The 17094-nt window shown below is 41.7% G+C and overlaps 1 protein-coding gene across 6 annotated transcripts in view; it reads left to right on the plus strand.

Annotated features, from left to right (window-relative positions):
* DENND1A (DENN domain containing 1A) overlaps window positions 1–17094 on the plus strand; it is a 491959-nt gene that overhangs the window by 324713 nt on the left and 150152 nt on the right. The gene's annotated exons all lie outside the window — the stretch shown is intronic.

Raw genomic sequence — 17094 nt, forward strand, 5'->3', positions numbered from 1 at the left:
GTTTGGCTCAGCAATTAGAGCGTTGGCCCTCAGACCAAAGAGTTGTGGGTTTGATTCCACTCAAGGGCATGTACCTTGGTTGCAGGTCAGTCCCCCACCCTGGTCAGAGTCATGCGAGAGGCATCCAGTCGATGTGTCTCTCTCACACTGATGTTTCTCTCTCTCTTCCTCCCTCCCACTCTATCTGAAGAAAAATGGAAAAAATGTATCCTCGGGTGAGGATAAATAAATAAATAAATAAATAAGACCCAATTATATGCTATCTACATGAATTCCACCTGAAATATAAAGAGAGAAATGAAAAGTAAAAGGATGGAAAAGATACCATGTAAACACCAATCAAAAGAGAGTGGATAGAGGAAAAGAGGCAAATCTTCCTTATAGAAGAATTCCAAATAATGTCTATAGATATTCTCCTCTCTAGTAGAGGAGCTTAAAACCCCCAGACTCAATACACACACACGTGAATGCGGGCTGGACATAGTGACTCACTTCCAAAAAAATATAGCGTGTAAAGGGAAAAAGAATAACTTTAGTGAGGAAATGGCAGGACTACCTTAATCCAGTGATCAGGTGAGTATCATGTAACCCAGATATGATGATGAGAAGGATCCATCATCACCTCTCTGGTATTCTTTCCAAAACCCCAGTCATGTCTTGGCAGAAACTTAGACGAACCCAGATTTAGAGGCATTCTATAAAATACCTGACTAGTACATCTCAAAACTGCCAAGGTCATAAAAAACACTGGAAAGACTGAGGGATTGTCACAGACCAGAGAAGACTAAGAAGACATGACAACTCAATGCCGTGTGGGATTCCGGATGGGATCCTGAAATAGGAAAAGTACATTAATGGAAAAACTGGTGAAATCACAATACATTTTGGAGTTCAGTTAATAATAATGTACCAATGTTGGTTTCTTAGTTTTGACAAATGTACTATATAAGATATATTAGGGGAACCTGGCCAGTGTGGCTCAGTGGTTGAGCATTGACCCATGCACCAAGAGGTCGCTGGTTCAATTCCTGGTTAGGGCACATGCCCAGGTTGACAGCCAATCTCTAGTGGGGGGCGTGCAGGAGGCAGTCAATCAATCAATGTTCTCTCTCATTGATTTTCTATCTCTCTCTCCCTCTTCCTTCCTCTCTCTCTAAAATCAGTAAAGAAAAATATATTTTTTTAAAAAGTTATATTAGGGAAAACTGAAACTGGGTGAGGGGGTATATAAATATTCTGTTATCTTTGCAACATTACTATAAAGGTAAAAACATTCCAAAATAAGGAGTATATTTTAATGGAGAAGGTAGAAGAGGGTATGGGGGGGATAAATGGTGATAGAAGGAGACTTGACTTGGGGTGGTGAACACACAGTGTAGTATACAGATGATGTATTATAGAATTCTACACCTGAAACCTGTATAATTTCATTAACCAATGTCACCCCAATAAACTCATTAAAAAAATAAAAATTCCAAGGAGAAAAAAGTATATATCCACCCAACTAATACAAAATAATAGTGAATGTAAACTGTAATTGAAAAAAAAATTGTTTTGAGTATATTTTTGAAAAGGAATTAAGGAAGTATTATGAACAACTTAATGCCTATAATTTTTATAAATTAGATGAACAAATTCCTTAAAACACGCAAATTACAAAAAGTGACTTTAGAAGAAATAGAGCCCTGATCTGTTTGGCTCAGTGGCTAGAGTGTCGGCCTGCAGACCAAAGAGTCGCAAGTTCGATTCTAGTCAAGGGCACGTACCTCGGTTGTGATTCGATGCCCAGCCCTGGTTGGGGTCGTGCAGGAGGCAAACAATTGATGCAGCTCTCCCACATCAATATTTCTCTCTCTCTTGCCTCCTTCCCCCTCCCACTCCCCTTCCACTCTATCTGAAAATCAATGGAAAAATATCCTTGGGTGAGGATTGAGGGGGAAAAAAAGGAAGAAATAGAAAAATAGCACTGTTTCTATTAAAGAAAGTTGAATTTGTAATTCAAACTTTCCCACAAAGAAAACTCCAGGCCTAGATAGCTTCACCAATTAATTCTGTCATACATTTAAGGAAGAACTAATGCACTTTTACACTAACTTTTTCAGAAAATAGAGGGAAAAGGAACACTGCCTACCTTATTTTATGAGGTCAGCATTAATCAATCAGTGTAATTTACCATATCAACAGACTAAGAAAGATAAACTGTATCAAAGCATACGCCTTAAAAAAGTATTTTAGGAAAAAATCAATACCTGTTTATAATAAAAGCTATTAGCAAACCAGGTATCCTGTGATAAAGAGCATCTAGGAAGAACCTACAGCTAACATCACACTTAATGGTGAAAGACTGAATGATTTCTTTCCCCATGTGAATAAGAACAAAAAAGAATGTCTGCTCTTCCCCTGTCTACTCAGCATTTTACTGGAGGTTCTAACCAGTTCACTAAGACAAGAAAAACAAATAAAAGCCCTAAGGATTAGAAAGAAGGAAGAAAAATTATCTTTATTCAGACAACATAGTCAGGTATATGGAAAAGCCTAAGAAGTCTCATAAATAAACTTAGCAAGTGTGCAGGATAAAGTCAGTATACAAAAATCAAATGTATTTCTATACATTAGTAATGAGCAGTTGAAAATGAAAAATCTTAAGTACCATTTAAAATAGCAAACAAAACACAAAATAATTAGGAATAAATTCACCAAAATATGTGCAAGATTTGTATACTGAAAACTATAAAACATTTCTGAGAAAAAAATTTTAAAGACCTAAACAAATGGAGAGATATTCCATGTTTTGGATTAGAAGACTCAATATTTTTAAGATGTTAATTTTTCCTAAATTAATTTATAAATTCACTATAATCTCAATCCAAATTCCAGATGGCTTTAGAAGGGGGAGGGGGATGAGCTGATTTTAAAATATCTATGAATATGCAAAAGATCTAGAATAGCCAAAACAATGTTGAAACAGAACAAAGTTGCAGGACTTACATTACCTACTTTCAAGACTTACCATCAAGTTATAGTAAATGTAGATGGACATGCAGTTCAGTAGGACAGAATAAACAGCTCAGAGTTAGACCCACATATAGATGGTCAGTTGATTTTCAGAAAATAGCCAACGTAATTCCAAAGAGAAAGGATAGTTTTGTTTTATTTTGTTTTCAACAAATGCTACTGGAACAATTGGATGTCCATATGGTAAAAAATGAATCTTGACTTTTACCTCATGCAAATATTGGTTCAAAATGAATTACCTAAACATAGAAATAGACAGTATAAAAAGAATAGAAGAAACTATAGGAGAATATCTTTATGGGGCAAAAAAAAAGAGTTCTTAGATAGGACACAAAAAGCACACACCATAAAAGAAAAACTGAGAAATCAATTTTTTTTTTACCTCATAGAAGGTAAAAATGCATCTTCTTCAAAAGACACCATTACAAAAATGAAGAGACAGAGAGAAAAAAATATTTCAATACTATATCTGCAAAAGGACTTTTATCTAGAATATATAAAGAACCTGTAAACTCAATAGTAAGACAGCCCACTTAAAAAGTGTGCAAAAGACTTGAGAAGTTCAGCAATAAAAGATTCAAATAGCCAAAAAGCACATGGAAAGATGGTGCTCCATGAGGGTGCAAATTAATTACACTGAGGGTGCCACTATATCCCTACTAGTATGGCTAAAATAAAAAGACTATGCATTTCTTATAAATGTGTATATTAAATATGTTTTCTTGGTATTCACTCAAGAAAATGAAATATACACAAATACATGTGTGTGAATGTTTTTAGCAGCTTTGTTCATCATCGCCAAAAACTGGAAACAATCCAAATGTCCTTCAACTGCCGAATGTGTAAACAGACAGTGGTTTGCTCATAAAATGAACTACTACTTGTCAATAAAAAGTAACTATTGATCTACCCCACAAAATGGGTGAATGTCACATTATGCTAAGTGAAGGGATCTGTTTACATGATATTCTGTGCTGAGGGACTGTGGGGATAGACATCAGATGAGGGGTTATGAGGAGCCTGTGGTGACGGGTACATGGCTACATGCCCCTTTCCAAATTCATAGAACTCGTCACTAAACGTGGTCAGTTTTACCGTCTGTAGTCATACCTCAATAAACCTGACTTAAAAAGTTTCTGAAACACTGACACCAAGTTGGCAAGGATGTTGCTCAGCTGACCGGGAACTCTCATCACTGGTGTGGGAACATAAATGGTAAAATCACTTTGGAAAACAGTTTGGCAGTTTTCTAGGAAGTTAAATATATACCTACCATATAACCCAACAATCCCACCGCCCCTATGTATTTATCCAAGAGAAATGAACAAATACAGCCTAACAGGTTTGTACATGAGGTTATGACGGCTTGATATGTTACATTGAGCAAAAGAAGCCAGACACATGAGAATGTGCTATTTGACTTTATTCACATAAAATTCTAGATGAGAGAAAGCCGTTCTGATAGGGATGAAAGCAGAGCAGTGGCCGCCTTCGGCAGGAACTAGCTGTAAAGGGCAGTGAGGAAGATTGGGGGTGAGGGAGATGTTCTGTTTCTTCATTGTGGTGGTTACACAGATGTATGCATTAGTCAGAACGCACCAAACTTCTGAAATGTATGGGTTCTAGTGTATATAAGTTATGACTGAGTAAAGTTAAGTTTAAAAAAGAGGTCTTAGAAATGAATTTTAAAAGGAGATTCCAATATTGAGTAGCTTTCAGTTAACTAGGTATAACATGCATATACTGGTTTACAAAGTATAATATATTCATTACTCTGCATCACTGTAAAAGATGGAAAACCATTGATATATTGTGACCATTCTAATCATTGAAATTTTTGCCTCTTAATGTATGTACTACCATTTCAGTGTATGAATGTATATCATAATATGTTTGATCAGTTCTCTCCTGATAATGTCAAGTTCTTGCATTATTTTACACAGCAATATGGTGGACATATTTGTTGCTAAATCTCTACATCATTTAATTGAATTCCATGAATTCCCACAATTAGAATTTCTGAATCATGGTTATATAAACATTTAAGGCTTTTGATACATAGTTTTAAGTACCACTACCTCCCTTATACCAGTTTTCACTTTTATCAGTAAGACGAAAGTTAGTGCCTACTTTTGAAAAAATTTTTAAATTATATAATACTAATTTTCTTATTGAAATGCAGAAGTACATGTCTCTATATTCAGATCTCCTGCGTTAGGGCCAGCAAGTCACTTTTTTGTTGTTAATCCTCACCTAAGGATATTTTTTCCATTGATCTTTTTAGAGTGGAAGGGAGGGAGCGGAAGGGAGGGAGCGGAGTAGGTGGTGGCGGAGAGAGAAACATCCATGTGAGAGACACATCAAATAGTTGCTTCCTGCATGCACCCCGACTGGGGTCAGGGTGCAAATCTGCAACCCAGGTACGTACCCTTGACTGGGAGTTGAAACTGTGACCTTGCTTGGGCCAGTGCTCTAACCACTGAGCAACACCAGCCAGGGTCCAGCAAGTCATTTGACCCTGTGCTGTAAAACTGGAGAGTTGGCAGTGGCTTCCTAATTGCATGCTGGGTCTTCAGTCTCATCTAACTCCAGTCCATTTTCTAGTCTTTGTAAAATAAAGTCTTCCTTGACCCTCCCTCGGTAGTTATTTATGCTGTCATTTGTATTCTCAAAGGGTGGGGCGCATCCTTCTGTTACAGCACTAGTCATGTTATAGGGGAATTATTGTTTGTTTGTGTCCTCTCTTCAAACCCCTCTAGGGTAGGGACTGAAAACTGTTCCTTCTTTACATTTGTATCTGCCCCACACTTCAGTATGTATTCAAATGTTTGCTGAGTGAATGACAGTGTTCTGTTTAATTATGACCTTAGGACTGGGTCAAATTACATTAAATTTGGGCTGTACCATGTAGCTGACTATCTTTGGAAGTCCAAAGGCAAAGCTGGCTCAGAAGGGCCCAGTGCACAGAGCTGGGGTCTGCCTGCTGCCTGGCCTCTGGAGCACCCCAGAGTCTTGAGATGCTGCCACAGGGCCTCCTAGGGGCTGGTATGCTATCCTTGTGTCAATAATGCATTTGATCCCAGAAGCAAAGGGCTAGTCATCACGCATTGTCTGGCCTGAGCAATCTGCCCTTCTGCAAAATGTCTAATAGTAAACTTTGAAAAAAAATAAAAACCATTCTTAAAATCCCAATAGGAAAAAAAAAATGCTGACTGGGGAGATGGGCAGGCTTTGATTATACCAAATATCTTATATAATATAAATCTCTGTGTACAGGCCTTGTAGTCTTAGTACTCCTTGGGCATGTGAAAGCATATATTGTTAGTATTCGCTGACAGATGTCTATTTGTTCAGCAGGGATTTTCTATGGAGAGATGTTGTTTAAAGGGGACAAGTTTTCAGTTATAACATGAATATGTTCTGAGGATCTACTATACAGCATAATGACTATGTTAATAATACAAAAAAGATAACTGAAGTGACGAACATGTTAATTAGGTGAATTGTGATTATTTCATAACATCTATATCAGATCATCACATTATATACTTTAAATATGTGCAGTTTTGTCAATTGTACTTCAATAAAGCTGGAGGGAAAACCCAGCACTTCCTGAGCACCTGCTATGTGCTGTGCTTTACATTGGGTATAATGCATGCAGAGATGATTAAGACTTGGACCTCATTCTCAGCGACTCTCAGAGCTAATGAAAGGCTACACTGCCAGTCTTGTCCCACTTCTCCAATCCCAGACCATTCTCTTGCCATAAATGAAGGCATATTCTGGAACATGACTATCACTCCCCAACTTAAACTTTTAACAGCTCCTCATTCTCCTCTGGGTGAAATCCGAGCTCCAGAATACGGCCCTTTGTGATCCAGTGTCTGCCTCCATCTCCTGGCACATCTCTTGCTGCTCTCCTACCCACTTATACTTCACACCAGCAGCTTTGCTTGGCTTCACTTCCATCCACAGGAGCCCCAGCCACTTCTGCTTCAGTAACCCAAATGGGCAGATCTATAGCCAGTTCAGGAATGGAGGTTATTTTTCCAGCCAAATGTTTTTTGGATGTGAGCTCAGTGTGTTGGGCCTTAGGAACATGGAGATGTGTAGGAAACAGTCACTGTTTGTTGGAAAAGGAGAGATGAGCATACTGGGAGGCGGGAACAGAATGAATGGAGGCTGGAGGTGTGAACAAAAGTAGATGTGTTTGAGCAGGGATTAATAGTTTCGTCCAGCTGGAACGTAGGGTGGGTAGTTGGGAGGGACAAAAGAAGTAGATGGGAGGGATCAGATTGGGAATGGCCTTCTGTCATAAATACACGTTAGGACTTCATATTTTGGGCAGTGGGGAATCAACTAAGACAGTTAAGCCAGAGAATGATGGGGAAAGGTATGCACTGTACTGAGTCCCAGACTGAGGGTTGAGTGTTGGATCCAAATTCGTGTTGCTTCTCTGGTTCAGAGAATCTGACCAAAGCTTTCCTTCACCCCAAACTGCTGATATTGACTTGGGGTCAGGGGATGATTTACCGAAGAGAACTTAGCAGTATCCAGTCTTTCATCCCTCATCCTTTCAAAGGATTGCCTGGATCTCTGTTCTGCATTGGACCTCTCTCCATGACTGTCCACTCCTTGACTTACTAATTTCAAGCAGGAAGGGAAGGAGCATCGTGGTCCAGTGGGCCTAGCCCCGAGTGTGTGTGTATGATTTGTCAACAATCGAGTATTTTATGGGAGTTTATGGGACTTCATTAAAGACGCTGGAGCAGGAGCACTGTGGGACATCAGAAGAGACCTCAGCAATAAACCGCAGCTCCAAGCTTTGGAATGCAGTAAATGTTTAAGAGACTTCCTTCCTTTCATTACTGAATTTTACTTGACTTTCATACCAGTAAAGAGTTGTGTTTTAATGGTTGAAATTTCTTGATTCCGTTTTCCCCAGGTCTGTTTAAAAGCTACATTTTATCTTTGAGGATGTTTGGCTCGTGGTGGAGGAAGTGCTGCCAGCAAATTCAATTAACTGGCAGAGCTCACAGATATTGTACACGGATTTCTTTTTTTCTCCTTTTTCACAACTGCTACATAAACACAGCTGGGTTTAATATTTGTGGTAACAAAGATTTAACTTGAATCATTTTACTCCGGGTAATTAATGCTTGGAGTCTCAGCTACTTTTTCGTTCATTTGTAATCCTCTGCATTTCTTTACTCTGGCTATCTAGATAATGAAGTGTGCTCCTCTAGGTCTTTGCCCTGCCTTAAAACTGCTTAATATTTGGCCGTTCCCACTAGAGAGCAGATGCTTTTCTTTGAAGAATTGAATTTCTGTCAGCTCTTTTATGCATCATGCGTTTGGAACTGTAAGTGGATCAAGTTGTTCATCACAGCAGGGACACTGTGAAACGCGCCTATTATACTCACTTCCCACCCCTTCCTGTATTTGTTCTCCCCTGAGGAGGTGGAGATGCCCAGATCCCCTTGGGAGATAGCTCACTCTGAGTGGATGAGTCCATATGATCCACCATGGATCCGACCTGGCCGCATCCCTAAACATGGAAATCTATATCCATTCAGCCCAGACTGTTGCTGAGACAAATCCCGCTTTTATCTATGTAAACACCAGGCACTTCATTAACTCCCCAATACACACCCAAGTTTGGGTCACTAAATAAACCCACTAGGCTTAGCATAATGAGTGACATTTCAGTAATTGATGCCCTAGAAAATGTTAATTGTGGGCCCATTATTCTTTTTTATGCTAAAATAATAGAAGAGTGACTGAAGAAGAGTCACCACCTATTAGGCTCCTACTGTGTGCCAGCCACTGTGCTTGGTGCATTGAAAATCTTGACTTTTTTTTAATCCTCACCCCAGGACATGCTTTAGATTTTAGAGAGTGAGAAACATTGACCAGTTGCCTTCTTGTACACACCCCAACTGGGAATTGAACCTGCAACCTAGGTATGTGCCCTGACTGGTAATCAAACCCACAAAACTTCCGGTGTATGGGATGATGCTCCAACCAACTGAGCCACACAGGCCATGGTGAAAATATTGACATTTAATCTATATAACAATCCTGAAAAAAGTAGGCGGGGGTACTTCTTTTTTATAGATAAAGAAGTTAAATAACTTGCCTGAAGGCCTCCAGCTTATAGCAGCTGAGTCAGGATTTGAACTCAGGTCTGCCAGAACCCAATGTAAATCAATATATTGTTTGTTAGGTATTGTCCCCTCATGCTCAGGGTTTGCTACACATTCATTTGTTAATTGGTCAATGCATTGATTTATTACACCTGTTTGTTACATGCTGCCATTGCTCGATTTGAGTTCTCCTGTTCCATGGCAAGTCTCAGGCCAGCTGGCATTAATGCACGACTGGTGTCCATGTAAATCGGAACTGGTGGTGATTTGCAGTCCTTTGTTTGGTTTTGCTTTTCCCATCAGGAATCAGTGCAATCCAATCCAACTTTCCCAAACAACCTACCATTTTCTTACAGTTTTCATTTTGCATATTTCGATTCCTAGATTCAGCTTTGAACTGACAGCTAAAAAAATCCAAATCCAAGTAGTTCATTTTGTCAACACAGCTTTGAAAAGCAAGTCTTGATGTTCCTGCTGTGATATGCTCATCTTTTGGGCCTCAGATAGCAGTGCTAAGGGGAAAATTGCATTTTGGTGCATTTTTAATAGATAACATTCAATTTGTAGGAGTCATTATGGGACATCACATGTCTGGCTGAAATACCACTGATCTGTGCAATTAATTATAGTTAAATGGAAAGGTGGCCTTTGCTCACAAAGAAAGTCATCAGTCTCTTGATAAACATTTTTAGTTATGATTAACTTGAGTTCTCTTCCAAATACTTTTCATTAGAACCAGGCATGGGGTCCTGGTTCATTAGAAATAGAGCAAGCTCTTTATTTTTTGATTTGCAGTCCATTTTGTTGTTGAAAGATTTGGGTATTTTTTGAAAAAATTGGTAGAGGATAGGTTTAAAAAAAACAAAAACCATGTACAACTTTCCTTTTGCAAGTACATATCTCTTTTTTCAAAGGTAACTTACATTTTTATTTTGTGCATTGTGTTTGCAAGAGAATGGCTCTTGGTTTATTCATGTTGACAACTGAAAAGCCTTAGACCTAATTAAAAGAATTTCCACGAGCACCTTTACTGAACCATTTCATTACGCGGCACTGCACAGATTGCATTGTGAAACATGGTGATAGTTTAGATCTGACCTTTACACTTAAACTGCCAGAAGTGTGGGGGAGAAAACCCTTCTTTGAAAATACTCCCAGAATTGTACATATAGAGGCATACACGCATGCACATATTTGGTTAGAAATAATCTTTTTATTGAATGACCACCTAGTAATTTAAATGCACATTTATTTGGAGCTCAGATCTTGTAGCTTCCTTTAGTTTGTGTGTGTTGAAGCTAAATTGTTTTATAGGGAAAACAAAGACAATTTCACTTCCTCTGGGCAAAAAAAAAAGTCTTTGGAGGAAGATGAGTTTTAGAAATGGAAGATGGCGAAGTCTTTGCTGCTGTGCTCAGTGCAAAATGCCGAGGTGTGGGCCCCAGGCGTGGGCAGGGCTGCAGTGCGCTGGTGGTGTGAGGCTCCGCCCCAGCGTTGCTCAGCAGATAGTGGAAATGGGCCTTTTTGGCTTCGTTTTATAATTGTGCTTTTTTACTCCAAGAATGTCATCCTAAGGACTTGATAGTTTGTTTATAGGATGCTCAACAAAGCCATTATAGCATATAGTGAAGTAGCCTTCACATAATGAAAATTAATCCTTTTGTCTGACAAAAAAGCTGCTTAGTATTGTAATACTTGCCTCTAACTTTCTGACTTAATATTCAGCCCATGAGATGTCAGGAGAGACAGAGGTAGCAGAGACCTAGGCCCCTGGGGTCACAGCCAGCCCTGGCTCGGAGCGCTGCATAACTAGCCCAGTCCCCACTCCCCCATGGAGAACCAGTGTTTTGAGGGGGAAATGGGATGCAGAGGAAGCAGTTAAAGCCGACTGAGGTCAAGGTACAACCATATTCTCAAGAAACAGAAAAACAAGGAGTGAGAGGAGGCAATAATGGAGATATATTAAATCGGGACAAAGATAATTTGCTGGTCTGAGAAACCCTGGCAGCAGTGAGAAGTACTGGAATGGCACCGACTTTGGAGTATGACAGCCTTGGGCTTGACTTGAGCCTCTGTTCCTGGCTGCACGAGCTGTGTGACGTGAAGCTGAGGCTCACTTTCCTCGTCTCTGCAGCGGGGTGGCTCTGCCTGCCTGGCCCACTGGTTCTGAAATTCCAGTGCAATGCTGGGCGTGAACACCCCTGCAGTCGCTTTAAGTACCTATGCTACTTCTTCCTTTCTCCTGGTCAATTTCTGGTTTTCCTAGATACTGTTGGGAGAGTGGGGTGGAATTGCCTTTACATAGCAAGATGTTTTGCCTCAAATTTGAGGTGAGAACTAACCAAGGCATGGGTAGCTAGCACCATGCCTGTGTGCAGAGAGCAGAGGGAGCCGATGTAAATGTGCCCGAGAACAGGAAAACAAGGCTGTGAATAGTCCCCTCTCCACTCCTCAGACCCTGACATCGTCCAGTAGCTCCCGCGACAGCCCTGATGTCTGCTTATTCAGGAAAGGAAGAATCAGTTTGCCTTAGTCTTTAGGCCATTTTTTAAAGGAGGAAAGAAAGTGTGATTCTGTTGCCACTCCCAGCTGCTGCTGGGTGTCTGAATTGTCCAACAAAAAGCTTTAAACTCCAGTTCTTACACTGATCAATTAATGCAACTCCCCAAGGAGAGCAGTGGGGCCCCCTGCACAGACTGACTTGAGTCGGCATTTAGAAGACTGTCTCTCTACTTCAGGTGTTCCACACTGAGGATGTTCATGATCCCTGCCTTCCTAAATGCTCAGCCTAATAGAAGAGACAGACATATACTGGGTTGTTGGAAAATGCGTTGTTACACATTGCTGTGTGTCCCTGGAGGAAAGGTACAGCGAGAGCGTAAAATGGGGCACCTCAGTCTTCTCTGAGGGTTTCAGACTGAGGAAGTGATAGTTGAGCTGAGATCCGAAGGATGTGTAGTACTTGATCTAGGACTCTGTGCTCTCCAACACAGTAGCCACTATCCACATTGACTATCTACATTAATTCGAATGAAATAAAGTTTAAAATTCCAATCCCTCTGTCACACCAGCCACATTTCAAGTGCTTGGTTGCAGCTGCCACATTGCACAGCATACATGATAGCTTATTTGTGGGGAGTCCTGTTGGACAGCACTGAATTCTAGGGGTGATGGTGGTGAGCGCTCTACAAACGGAGGAGCTTGCCTATTCTAAGGCCCCGGGGGTGTGAGGGAGGCCACAGTGGCTGGAGCTCAGACAGTGTGGCTAAAGCTATGGTGCAGGGACCTCCCATGTGAAAGAGGCTGTGGCCGAATGTTGTTCGGCCTTGCCTACCAGGCTAGGACTTGAGTCTTTATCTTCAGAGCAATAAGGAAGCTGCTGAATGACCTCAGGGTGCCAGCACTGATGGAAAGAGATGGATGGGAGAGGTGGGTAGGTGAACAGTATGCCATCCTGTTCTCCCCTCCCTCCCCGCAAGTTGCAACCAAGTGCTAAATAATGCTGTACTTGTTAAGTGCCAATATGAATTGCAAGGGTTGTTTTAATTCCAGTGGGGAGGAGGATATGTAAACTTCTGGTTGTATAAAAGGCTAAGTAACAGCACGGTGATGGAGACAACATGAGAGCCCCTTCTGAAGTAGTAGTAAGCTAACTTTGGGCTGGTCTAGGGGAGCGTGATTGCAGACCATCAGGAGCGGGTTTAGGTCCTGTGCAGCTTAGTGCCCAGCACATCTATGCGGGGCCTGCAAAGATTGGGCATCCACCAAAGGCACAGGCTAATGTGCCCTCAGAAAGAGCTCTTTGTTGCAACAGAGGGCACCACAGAAAGTCAGAGACTCTTTTTAATAGAAGGGTTTTGTTAGAGAGTGGAATAAAGAATATCCCAGGCTTAGGGACGGTTTTGTGGCCTCTGAAATTGAAGCGGAGACAACATTGGAAACAGAGCTTGAGCCAAGCCCATAGAAGGCCTTGAACACTGTGCCAAGGAATGTGCACTTTATGTTAACAGTATGGAACCACAGCAGATTTTAGAAGGGAGTGATAAGAATCAACCTGTTGTTTCAGGAAGATAGTTCAATGCCAAGCATGGATTGGACCAAAAACAAAATAGAGGAAGGGCCACCAGTTGAAAGACTGTTGCAGTAATCCAGGTAAAAAAACGAAACCTGAATGAATACAAAAAGCTAGGCAGTCCGCTACATCCATTATCCATTTTACATCCATTATATGTCAGTCCTCACAGTGTATGTCTGTTGCAAATGCCTCATTTGACAGCAGAGGAAATTGAAGCTCAGAAAGGCTAAGAAAGGAGGGAAGCCAGGTTCCTAACCTTAGACTTAGGCTTATGTGATTCCAGCTCTACACTCCCCTGCATGCGGAATGCAGGGGGATAGAGAAGCAGGTGAAGCCGAGACCTGAGAGATGGAGCTGACAGTGACCAGGTAAAACAGGAGCCTGGTGGGGTGGGGCGGAGGAGGTAGGGAACCCTGCATCTGTCATTGAACGTGTTATGTTTGCGGTGTTATGTAAGACTGTCCAGGTGTCCACTTTAACTCATTCGGCACCCACAGGTTCATTTTCCTTGCAGTTTTGGTTGCATCTTAATGATGGCCTTCTGCAGAAGAGGAAAGAATGAGTGCCAATTTCTCCCCCAACCCTTCCCAAGTAGCCACTTTCTTCTGATGATCAAATGTGACCCTAGACTTGCCTCCAGGCAGAGGCTCAGCCACTGGAAATGCCTCACAAGATGACAAAACACTCATCTGTTCTTTCATTCAGCAAAACATTGCCGGATGACCACACTGGGTCAGGCACCGTTGCACCTTCTGGGACTCAGAGTCTAGCAGGAAAGATGGTAGACACTGCAACTCAGCACAGAATCACCTATGCAGAGGGTGTCATTAACCCTGTCATAGGGGTTAGGGACGGCTTCGCAGATGAGAGGACATCTGGCTTCCCTCTTCCCCTTAACCCAAGGCAGTGTTTAATTTGACTATTAAAAAAAAATACCTCATTTAAATTCTTTATTATAAAAGTAACATATGCTTTTTTATAAAGCATAATCAAAACAATCAAAAGTTCATAAAATAGAAAGCATCTCTGCATGGTTAATGCTTGATACATGGCATTTTAGATTTATACTACATATATGTACATATATAATTTTTAAATGCTTCATGCTGTACATACTGCTCTGCAGTTGGCATGTTTTCCCCCATTTGGCATTATTTTGTGGACATCTTTTCATGTCAGTTTACAGACGATGTCCACATTCTTCTTAGCTCTGCTGCATCCTCTGTGAGGATGTGGTATAATATAGTTAATCAGCCCCGCTGATGGATACTTGGATGTTCTTTCAAAGGTTGGAGAGATGTTCACTAGCCAGACAGGAAGGGACAAGGGACACTTCCATCTGAGTTGTCAACATGTGTACGGGCTGAAGGGTGGCATGTGCTTCTAGACAGAAATCCAGTATCAGGGAAACTTTGCGTGGGGCTGCGGGAGGCGAGACCGCCTGAGGAAGGCCTCAGACTGCTCTAAGGAGTTGAAATGTTTTTCTGAAGGTGCTGGTGGCCAAGGGTGAGGGCATTGAAGGATTTTGAGGGAGGGATTGAAGTGATCAGATTCACGGTTTCTCAAGGTGACAGGGCCAGCTCTGGGTGGATGGCATTGAGGGGAAACTGGAGACAGAGAGCCCATCTGGGAAACTGCTCCACCAATCTGGGCCAGAGAGGCTGGATGGACCTGAACGGCGCAGGGTCAAGGTCATAGGTTCTGAGAGGGGAGAGTGGGACATGCTTTGGGTGGTATTGAAAAGACGAGAGAATGGTTGTGGGAAGGGAAAGAGAGGTATGGAATCCAGCGTCTGAACCTGGCCTGGGAGACTGGTTGGATGATCCACGTTAACCACGATGGGAGAAGCTGATGAATTCAGTTCTGTGCTCTCTTCCCTTTGTTTTCTGTCTGCCTCCTCTGATACCTGATTAAAGGAGGAAGCCATCCTCATCAGCATTTCCATCGCCCCCAACTTAAGCCTGATGAACCCCGATGTCAGTGATCTGACCAGGACCTCCTGAGTATCCAGAAATACTCAGCAAGTTCAGCTTTAGATGTCTGACTGTGGGTTATTTAAGCCTTAGATTTTCTTCCCTCTGTTTTATTTAAAGGACAAAACGCTACCACCAGTTATCAGATGTGTATATACTTGAAGTTTCCAAGTTTGAAGTGCTGACAAAAGCTTCTGCATGTTGCAGGGTGAAGAGAGGTCTTCAGAAGTCTTGGCCTAAGTGGTCACAGGGCACCAGGAGCCCAGGACCACTTGGCTGGTTTCAGACCAGCTGGGCGGGCGGGAAGACGCACTGTCGTATTTGCTCAGTTACCATCAGTGACTACCTCTTTGTGTAAAATGGTAATGAGGCCATTAGGAGAGGCTCACCTGAAGTGCAGCTTGTGAATCCTAGGTAATTAAACACCTCCCGAATGCACTGGAAAGGCCAGGGAAGGTTAAGTGAGGAATAATCTGCGGCACAGGTGGCCCAAGGCCTTTGAGGAGCCAGAAGAAGAGAGACAGTGGCTTGCACCATTTCAAAGAATGGAAATGTCACCCTAGTCCCTGGGAGGGGCAGGATTTTTATTATTTGGAGGGTGGGAAATGGGCAATATTTTTAACATCTTAATAAAGCATATGTGCACTGCTGAATAGGAGTGTGGCCACTGTGGAAAAATGTAAGTGCCATCTGACCCAGTGATCCCACTTCTGGGAATATATCCTTAGAATCCCGAAACACCAATCAGAAAGAATATATGCACACCTATGTTCATAGCAGTATTATTTACAGTAGCTAAGATCTGGAAACAGCCCAAATGCCCATCAGTAGATGAATGGATAAAAAAGCTGTGGTACATTTACACAATAGAATACTATGCAGCTGTAAAAAAAAAAAAAAAAAGGAACTCTTACCCTTTGCAATAGCATGGATGGACCTGGAGATTATTATGCTAAGGAAATAAGCCAGTCAGAGAAAGGCAAGATATCACATGACCTCACTTATATGTGGAATCTAATGAACAAAAACAACTGATGAACAAAATGGAACCAGAGGCATGGATACATGGAACAGACTGACAGAGATCAGAGGGGAGGGGAGTAGGGGGGATGGGAAGAGATTAACCAAAGAACATATTTGCATATATGCATAGCTCATGGACACAGACAACAATGTGGTGAAGGCCTGGGGTGGAGCAGAGGGACAGGGGCTGGGCGGAGGGGATGAAGGGAGGTGAAATGGGGACATCTGTAATACTGTCAATGATAAAAAAAAAAAAAAAAAAAAAAGCATGTGTCTTTCACCTGGGTGCCAAGTGGCCTGCATTGTTCCTTACGGGTGCCCACCACTGTGGTGTTGGGTCTCATATATCCCAGAATACAGGAGGTCACAGTAAACCAGGTATTTACACCCAGGTATTAAGACAAAATCCAAACTTCTTCCGGAGGAAAATTGTTTTTCTTGGCTGGCCTCCAGAGATGGGGTGGCCACCCTCTCAGTGCATGTTCCTGTTACTTCTGACTTACCAGAGGAGGATGTCAGTCCTACCTTCATCCAGTTGACTGTCCAAGCATATGGCACACCCCCTCAGCAACAACACAGGATTTTCCCCCTATACCCAGTAAACACTTATTGATGGCCTACTATGTGCTAAGTACTGTGTTCTAGGTGTTCTTTTGGCTTATATATGAATATTTACAGCAGCATTATTTATAATTGCCCAAAGTAGAAACAACCCAGAAGCCCATCAATTGATGAATAAATAAATGTGGCTATTCCATACAATGGAATATTATTCACCTATGAAAAAGAATGAAGTATTGCCCTGGCCAGTTTTGCGCAGTGATTAGAGCATTGGCCCATGGACCAAAGAGTCATGGTTTCA

Source organism: Molossus molossus, unplaced genomic scaffold, assembly GCF_014108415.1.
Source record: "Molossus molossus isolate mMolMol1 unplaced genomic scaffold, mMolMol1.p scaffold_m16_p_14, whole genome shotgun sequence".
NCBI lineage: Eukaryota > Metazoa > Chordata > Mammalia > Chiroptera > Molossidae > Molossus > Molossus molossus.